At 45.1% G+C, this 9,565-nt stretch overlaps 1 pseudogene; it reads left to right on the forward strand.

The window, feature by feature from the left end:
* Nucleotides 1-1,065, forward strand: LOC103292994 (patr class I histocompatibility antigen, A-126 alpha chain-like; annotated as a pseudogene).
* Nucleotides 1,066-9,565: the final 8,500 nt, after the last annotated feature.

Genomic DNA, 9,565 nt, shown 5'->3' on the forward strand with positions numbered 1-9,565 from the left:
AGGCCGAGGATGCAGGTCATGAAGTCCCCCACCCTCCTCCTGCTGCTCTCGGGGCGCAGGTCCTGACCCCCGCCTGGGCCGGCCCCCACTCCGTGAGGTATTTCTGCACCATCGTGTCCCGGCCCGGCCGCGGGGAGCCCCGGTACCTCGCCGTGGGCTACGAGGACGACACGCAGTTCAGCCCCGCGGGGCGTCCGAGGGCGGAGCCGCGGGCTCCGTGGACGCAGCGGCCGCGGGTGGAGCGGGAGGGCCCGCCGCACTGGGACAGAGGAACGGGGAGGTTCGAGGGCTCCGCACAGCATTACGGAGGGAGCCTGGACGTCCTGCGCGGCTCCTACGACCGGAGCGAAGGCGGGTCTCACACCTTCCAGGTCCTGTGTGGCTGCGACGTGGGACCGACGGACGCCCCCTCCGCGGGTACGGACAGTCCGCCTCGCATGGCGCCGACTGCATCGCCCTGAACGCGGACCTGACCTCCTGGACCGGCCCACCTGGCGGCTCAGATCACCCGGCGCAGGTGGGGGGCGGCCGGTGACGCTGAGCATCCCAAGAGCTACCTGCAGGGCACCTGCATGGAGTGGCTCCGCATTTACCTGGAAAAGGGGAAGGAGACCCGGCAGCGCCAGACCCTCCAGAGGCACACGTGACCCACCACCCCATCTCTGACCGTGAGGTCACCCTGCGGGGCGGGGCGCGGGGCTTCTAGCCTGCGGACATCACCCTGACCTGGCAGCGTGCCGGGGAGGACCAGACCCAGGACATGGAGCTTGTGGAGACCAGGCCTGCGGGGGACGGGACCTTCCAGAAGTGGGGGGCCCTGGGGGTGCCCCCTGGAGAGCAGCAGAGATACACGTGCCATGTGCAGCATGAGGGGCTGCCCGAGCCCCTGAGCCTGAGAGGGGAGCCGCCTTCTCAGACCTTCTTCATCAGCATGGGCATCGCTGGGGGCCTGGTTCTGCTCGGAGCTGTGGCTGGAGCTGTGATGTGGGGGAGGGGGCGCCCAGGTGGAAAGGAGGGAGCTATGCCCGGGGCTCTGATGTGTCTCTCTGGGCTTCTAAAGCGTGAGGCAGCTGCCTTGTGGGGACCGAGTGATGGAAGGTGTGTTCACGCCCCCACTTCCTGACTCAAGAACCTCTGGTTGGGAGGCTGGCTCAGCCCTGCTCCCCACACTTTCCTGTCCAGCAGAGGGGGGCTGGGCCCGCCCCATCCCTGCCTTTACTCCCTGGTGCTCTGAGCGACAACTTCTTGCTCCTGAACTGAAATGAGACTGTGGATTGACCTGGTTTTTTTAATTCTTTCCACAAACTGTGATGGGTTAATTAAAGGAGGTCTTTTAATTAAATATTTTCTGAGAGGAAATAAATGGAAGCACTAAGAATTTAAAACACACACACACACACATAAGTAAAATGACACATACTCCGCTCGGCCGTGTGGCTCAGTGGTTGCGTGTTGTCCCATGAACCAAGAGGTCCCCGGTCCATTCCCAGCCAGGACTGTGTGCTCCATCCCGGTGGGATCATGGAGCTGATCTATGTTTCTCTCCAGTGGACGTTTCTATCTCTCTATCCTCTCTCTCTCTCTAAAATCAATAAAAACGTACCTTTTATTTATTTTTTATTGTTTTAATATGCTTTTATTGATTTCAGAGAGGAAGGGAGAGGGAAAGAGAGAGAGAAACATCGATGATGAGAGAGAATCATTGAACGGCTGCTTCCTGCATGTCCCTTCCTGGGGACCAAGCCCTGAACCCAGGCATTTGCCCTGACTGGGGCTGGAACCACCACTTCCTATTTCATGGGTAGATGCTCAAACACTGAGCTATGCAGGCAGGGCAAAAAACATATTTTTTTAAAAAATTACAAACATTTCTAAGGCAGTGCTGGCTGACAGACTCATTGGGTAAACGGTCTAGTTTCAGTATGAGCAGAGGCCTGAGCAGTGGCCTGGGAGAAGGTGTGTCAGAGCCGCAGGAGAGAGAGAAGCTCCTGGGCTCAGTTGTGGCTGTTGCGTGTTCAGCGACTCAGAGGCTCAGATATGACTCAGCTAGGTTCTCAGAATCATCTAACGTTGCCCCCAAATAACTATGGACCCCAGAGGCTGATAAACAAAAACAAAATTTCACTGCCACAGCGGAAAGTCTTTTTGTAAGTAAGGTTTTATTAACCAAAATGCTCGCCAAAAGCAAGTCCAATCTTGAGGCATAGAGTCTACAGCAGCATGGGAGAAAAGACAACATGCCCATTATCCCAGAGTTTTACAAGCTTTTTATACATCAAATAGGGGGGAAGGGAGAAAAAAAAAAGAGTTAATCTAAAAGAACTTTACATGGTCTATAGGCAAAGGGGTGGGAGAAGGTGGAGGCCAGCTCTGGGTTAGGGGCAGAATTTGAATGAGAAAGGTGTGCGCCTGGAAATTGGCTGTGGGCAGTGGTCCAGAAAGCCCACGGGTAAACAAGCGGAGGCTCCCGGAGTTAGATGCTTCTATCTCTCGACCCCTCTCCCTTTCTCTCTCTATAAAGTCAATACAAACATATTATTTTTTAAAAAATTACAAATATCCCCGAGGCAGTACTGGCTGACAGACTCGTTGGGTAAACCGTGTAGTTCCAGCTTGAGCAGAGGCCTGAGCGGTGTGTAGGTGTGTCACAGCTGCAGAGGAAGAGAAGCCGCTGGGATCAGTTCTGGCCGGGCTTGTCCAGTGAAAACCACAGTCCAGTGGCGCCCAGCGTCTTAGGAATCTGCACAACTAGTCATCTGGAAATTAATCCCAACTTCCAAAGACACCCACAGGAATGTGAGCTCTCCTTTCTTAGCTGGCTCCAAGCCATTAATAGACTAACAGCTCTATCTATCTATCTATCTATCATCTATCTACCTATCTCCTGCTGTAATTTAGTTTAGAACATCTCAGAATGTTCTCCTTATCAAGGCACACCATGGCAGGGGAGGGATCCTGAAGGTGATATCAAAACCAGCCGTATCCATGGCATCTAGGAGTGGGCTGAGCATCCCTGAGAGGTACCACAGCATTCTAGGGCAGCTGCCCCAATGGGGAGGTCGATTGGGCTAGCAACTGGGATCCCTGCTTGGCATAGTAGTAGAAACATCTGGCAGCTTAAGAAATGGGTCGTTTCTAGGAGATAAAGCATCTTGACTGTGGACCCACGCTGGTCAGTACTCTTTGTGCCCCGATTGTAGCTTGGCTGGGAGGCGCTGTGGTTCCCAGGGCTGAGGGTCAGACACAGCCATATTTGGCTAAATCTTCATCGGTGATAGGCTCAAAGATGGAAGACCACCCATTGTCAGGGAACGTGTCCCAGGACCCCAGAGAGGCAGCTGCCTCTAGCTTTAGCTCCAGGGAATCACCGTCAGGGGTCCAGGAGATTTGGGCAACTGGGTCGGAGGCATAAGAGTGGTCCATCCTTACAACCTCAGAGAAGTCCATGGGGTTCCCAGCTGTGGGGAGGGATCTCAGAGTCCCAGTGACACAGCGAGGAGTTGGTGGGACATTGTCAGGGAAAGTGGCTGGAATACTGTCCAGAGATAGCAGGCACGGGCCAGGGTGCATTGGTTCATCGGGATCCAATGGGGGACCCAAGGGTTGAAGGTCAGGGGCACAACAGCACCCTGAAGGCCACACAGGATGCTGGCAACCAATGCTCAGCGGTGCTGGGCTGGCCCTGGAGGGTTTGTCCTCAGGCACAGGCTGGGCTTTGGGATCCTCCTGCCCCTTGCAGACTGCCTCTCTAAGCCACCATTTCCCTGACCTCTAATCTCATTACTTTTTTGTTCAGTGATAAATTTTAGGTGCATTTTTGGAACCTGGCTTCTTTGCCAAAGCCCTCTAGTTTTGATAGCTTGTGGTTAGTTTTGAATGTCTTAACTGTGTTTTGCAGCACCTGAAACAGCAATTAAAAAAGAAGAAAAGACTAGATGTTAAAGACAAGTCATGGTTGGGTGGTGGTCTGAAGTGTGAAGAAACTTTTGTTTATGGGTGGGGGGAAATGTGTTACCGGGAAACCCCGGAGTAGACTCGGGATGCCTGTGACTGTGTCCAATAACGAAGGCAGGGTTGAATCACATTAGGCGTTTATTGAGAAGGCTCGCCAACCAAGAAGGAAGGGAGGATGCTTAGAAGCATCAAATCCTGCCTTGCTGCAAGTTGCAGGGACAAGATTATTATTATTATTATTATTTTTTAGTTTCTTCTTCTTAGGGACAAGATTATAAGGGAAAGGGGCTAAGGAACGGAATGCAGCTACGTGCAGTCCTGAAGTTCCGAAGATGTCATCAGTTATCAGGTGATGAGGTGATGTTGACGAGATGATGCTTTGACTCCCGATGGGTTGGCCTGACCATGCTTCTCGGTTCTGCTTGCTGGATTCACAGCTGAGTCGCCTCCCTAATAGCTTCGCACAGGCCTTGAAAAGAAAACTTAAGAAGAACTTAATCTTCTATTATTATATAAGAAAATTAACCCCCTATTCATATATTTATATGTGTTCTAAGATTTAAAATAATATTATTTTCAGGTTAATTCAGGTGCTCTATTAGATTATAGGTCCCCCCCTATCAAAAGGAGTATATCTGTCCTCCTTTTAACAAAAAGATACACTTTTTTAAAAAAGAAAGAAACATCTGCTCAAGTTCAGTTGATGTTTGGGATTTTCTGGGTTTGGGCAATTTTCGGTTGCAATTATTTATTTTTTCTCTTCACTTAAGGAATTCTTGTTAAGGTGATAATCCTTGGGTCTTAAAGGGACGTGAACTAGCTTTTTGGCTTTTGGACAAGGTCAAACGTAAGTCATTTCCTCAGATTTTCTATTTGTCAGGTAGAAAATTAAAGATGAGAGTGGAGGAGAAAGAGAGAGAGATGTCAAATGAATTTCTGATATCTTCTGGTTTAAAAAAAAGTTTTTGAAGAGAAAAAAATCAAAGTCAACAATAAAAAATGAACCAACCATATTTATTTGAAAATTAATATCCACATATTATCTACAATAATATCTATATATCTAAAAATATATTGATTTTTATGTTCAGTTCAAGCAATTAGTAAAAACAGAATTATTCAAAATAAAAGAAAAGATATGTTAGCATGATAAAAAGGGAAACAGGCCCAGCTAGTGTGGCTCTATGGCTGAGTGTAAACCCATGCACCAAGAAGTCACAGGTTCTATTCCTGGTCAGGGCACATGCCCAGGCTGTAAGCTATATTTCTATGTTTCCCTCTCTCTTTAAAATCAATAAAAACATACTTTTTAAATATTAAAAATAATAAAGGAAAACACACATAAAAAATAGAGATGATTAGTAAAAACATAAATCTGATACTTTTAAAGAAGACTAAAATGCAGATCTGGAGATACTGATGAAGTAAGAAGTTTCCAGGACTGGGGCAGGAAATACACAACATGAGCCTGGAGCATCTTGTAGTGCCTGAAATGAAGGACATCCTGAAAACAAACACATCAATGGGGACACATCGAAGGGGCACAGGAACCCAAGGAAAGGGCTCCCAGTGGCCAGAGCTCAAACAATTTCAGCAACAATAGAAAGTAGTACTGAATTATAACCACAAATACAAAATAAATATCTGAGTCACACTGATAGAAATGGATGAGTAAATAAAAAGTTGGAGACGACAAATAAGTCCCTCCTGCAGAAGATTCCAAATAACCTATGTAGAACTGCACGTAAAGGAGGGAAGAGTAACACCCTGTCCCGAGTGCGGACTACAATATGGACTGTCTTCAAGAGTACAGAGCGGCAAGTGGCAGTGGGTGGGACCACTTGCCACAGTAGTAATTTTATAGTGGAGAATGCTGACAAATACTACTTCAGTGAGAGTCCTCAATTATGTTGATAGCTTATGCCTTTGATATGATGTGATAAAAATGGCACTTCACCTCTATAATCTTCCTCTTAAAAAAACCACATAAACTCTGGTCAATTATAAGAAAAACATCAGACACCCTGGCTGGTGTGGGTCAGTTGGTTGGGTGTCGTCCCATGCACCTACGGGTTGCTAGTTCGATTCCTGGTTAGGGCACACGCCTGGGTTTTGGGCTCAGTCCCCAATGGGAAGTGTGCAGAAGGCAGCCAATCGATGTTCCACTCTCAGGTTGATATCTCTCTCTCTCTAAAAATCAATTTTAAAAAATGTTAAAAAAATATCAGACAAATTCCAGAAGATGGGCCTCCTACAATACACCTGAGTAATACTTCCCCAAATTGTCAAGTTTCCATATAAACATTTTATCATAAATAAATCTGAGAATCTCTGACAGCGGAGAGAAACCGAAAGAGACAATAAAAGTAAATGTAACTTGGAATTTTGGATGTGACCTTGGAACATAAAAAGGACATTGAGTAAAAACTGAGGAAATCTGAATAACAGATTTATTGAATAACGTATAGGCATTGATTCATTAACTGTAACAAATGTACCACAGTATTGTAAGGTGTTAATAATAGGGGAAACTGTGAATGAGGTAGCATGGGGGTAATTATATGGGGGGAACTCTCCCAATTCTCTAATCAATATTTTTAAATCTAAAACTGTTCTTAAAAATAAAGTATCAGCCCTAACCGGTTTGGCTCAGTGGATAGAGCGTCAGCCTGAGGACTGAAAGGTCCCAGGTTCAATTCTGGTCAAGGGCATGTATCTTGGTTTCGGGCATATGCCCAGTAGGGGGTGTGCAGGAAGCAGCTCATCGATGTTTCTAACTCTCTATCCCTCTCCCTTCCTCTCTGTAAAAAACCAATAAAATACATTTAAAAAAAAATAAAGTATCACTAAGTGTAATAAAATAATAAATAAGAGGTGTCAAAGAAGAATAGGAGAATGAAAAAATTAGAAATATAATCTATTTTTTAAAACAGTCTACAAAATGACACAGCACAATATAAAACAAACAATTCTATAAACCAGTACATGATAATTTTTTTAAAGCAGAAAGGTTTCTTTAACATTTTTTAAAATTATAAAATATGTGCTTACAGAAGTTCACAAAGCATATTGGTACAGCTTAACTTACACATATTAGGAACTATTAACATCTATTGATAACCGTAGAGGGAACAAAGTAGAACCATCACCCAGGTCAAGAAATACTATATTGCCAGTCACTTAGTACCTGACTCAGGCTCCTCCTTCGGGTGTACTGCCTCATCCGCCTCTCCAATTAACCTGTCCGAACTGCTAGCATATTAATTTCAGTAAACAATATGAAATTAAAACTGTTACCATTTTTTAAAAAACTTTATAAAACCTTTAAAAATAAATAAACCTTTAAGAAGAGAATGTTTTGCCCTAACTAGTTTGGCTCAGTGGATAGAGTGCCGGCATGGGGACTGAAGGGTACCAGGTTCGATTCCAGTCAAGGGCATGTACCTTGGTTGCGGGCACATCCCCAGTAGGGAGAGTGCAGGAGGCAGCTGATCGATGTTTCTGTCTCATCCATGTTTCTGACTCTCTATCCCTCTCCCTTCCTCTCTGTAAAAAATCTATATAAAAAAAAAAAAAAGAGAATGTTTTAATGTACCCTTTCGTGTGTATTTTTCCTTCATCGTGTCACACACATAACTGGCTTTGTTTTGTTTGGGGGCTGCATTCAATTGTATAACTGTTTCTACTGCAGATGGGCCTTTGCATTGTTTCCTCTTCTGACCTCTTACTCAGTTGCTGTGGACATTCTCCCAGACATCTATTGGAGTACCCCGCACTAGTGCCTACAAATTAATCTCTTGGTCATAGGTTATGTGAGTTCAAAATTTTATCTTGCTACTGTTTCTCAATAGTTTTCACCAATTACACACTCACTAGCTTCACAGGAGGGTACTCACTGCTCTTCACTTTATTCGGTGCTTCATATTCCTGAGGGTTACTGAAATTCTGTAAGGGAGAGCTGGGCCCAGGGGAAAGGTGATTTGCTTCTTTGAAATGTTTCCTTTTGTATCCAAACTATCATTTTTAATTTCCAAAATTTATTCTGAGTTTGTCCACTCTGTGCATCTTCATTAGTAAAGCTTAAGTCAAAATAACCACCAACTCTCCCTTGTATCACTTAGATATTCTAAATACTTCTGCCCCCATTGTCCACAGAGCTATGCTGATTGAATATGTATGTCACATCATGTCAAGCGCTGTTTTAAATTGCCACTGCCTTATTTCAAGTTGAAAAATATTCCAATACCGCACTAGTTGGTTTGGCTCAGTGGATAGAGCATCGGCCTGCGGACCGAAGGGCCCTGGGTTCAGTTCCGGTCAAGGGCACATACCTGGGTTGTGGGCTCGATCCCCAGTAGGGGGGCATGCAGGAGGCAGCCGATCAATGATTCTTATCATTGATGTTTCTATCTGTCTCTCCCTCCCCCTTTCTCTCTGAAATCAATAAAAATACTTAATGATTTTTAAAAAGAAAAATATTCAAATACCTAATATGAGTCACAAGGTCCTACGGTTCTCCTTCTTCTGTTCTATGACTCATACAAACAAGCTTTCTTTCTATTCCACACTAGAGCTATTACATTTTCTGTTTTCTCTAAGTGGAAACCAATCCCTTTTGTCAGTTGGGTCTCAGAAAGGTCTCCTGTTCTAAGCTTTCCCTGATCACCAGAACCCAGGCCAGCCCCTGCCAATTCTGCCCTACCGTCCCATCCCCACATATTACCAATTGAAATGGTCCTGTTAATTTATTTAATGAATTTGTTTATTGAAATGAACCAGTGAATTAACCACATGAAATATAGATATAGTCCGACTGGAATGGCTGTGGGTAAGCATCTACATATGAACCAGGTCACAGTTTGATTCCTGATCAGGGCATATGCCTGGATTGCGGGCTCGATCCTCTGTTAGGAGTGTGCAGGAGATAGCTGATCAATGATTCTCTCTCATCATTGATGTTTCTATCTCTCTCTCCCTCTCCTTTCCTCTCTGAAGTCAATAAAAATATATTAAAATAGCCGAAACCGGTTTGGCTCAGTGGATAGAGCATCAGCCTGCGGACTCAAAGGTCCCAGGTTCGATTCCGGTCAAGGGCATGTACCTTGGTTGCGGGCACACCAGTAGGGGATGTGCAAGAGGCAGCTGATCGATGTTTCTAACTCTCTATCCCTCTCTTCCTCTCTGTAAAAAATCAATAAAATAAAAAAATAAAAAAATATATATATTAAAATATTAAAATAAATACATATAGCTTTGAAAAAGTAAGAAGACTTGAAGAGAAAAAATTTGGATGACGGTACTTTTGTCCTCTGCTTGCTCATCTCTCCCAGCACTCGGGTACTATTGTTCAGCCAAGTGCCAAATGATTTCCACCAAGTCATCCTTAAGATAATGTCTATAAATCCAATTCCCAAGCCAGGCGGTCAAGCAGAACCCAACAACCATCCCCACTTCATTCACCAACTCCACACAATTTTACTAGGCCACAAGAATAGGTTTTGCTTAAAATGTTTTGATATAATTAGTAGGAAAAGTGCAGAAAACAGTAACCTCAAACCCTCAATTGGTTGAATGAACAATATTAGAAAAAAAAAGTCAGATATCGGTTACC

This window comes from Eptesicus fuscus, chromosome 13 (assembly GCF_027574615.1).
Source record: "Eptesicus fuscus isolate TK198812 chromosome 13, DD_ASM_mEF_20220401, whole genome shotgun sequence".
NCBI classification, from domain to species: domain Eukaryota; kingdom Metazoa; phylum Chordata; class Mammalia; order Chiroptera; family Vespertilionidae; genus Eptesicus; species Eptesicus fuscus.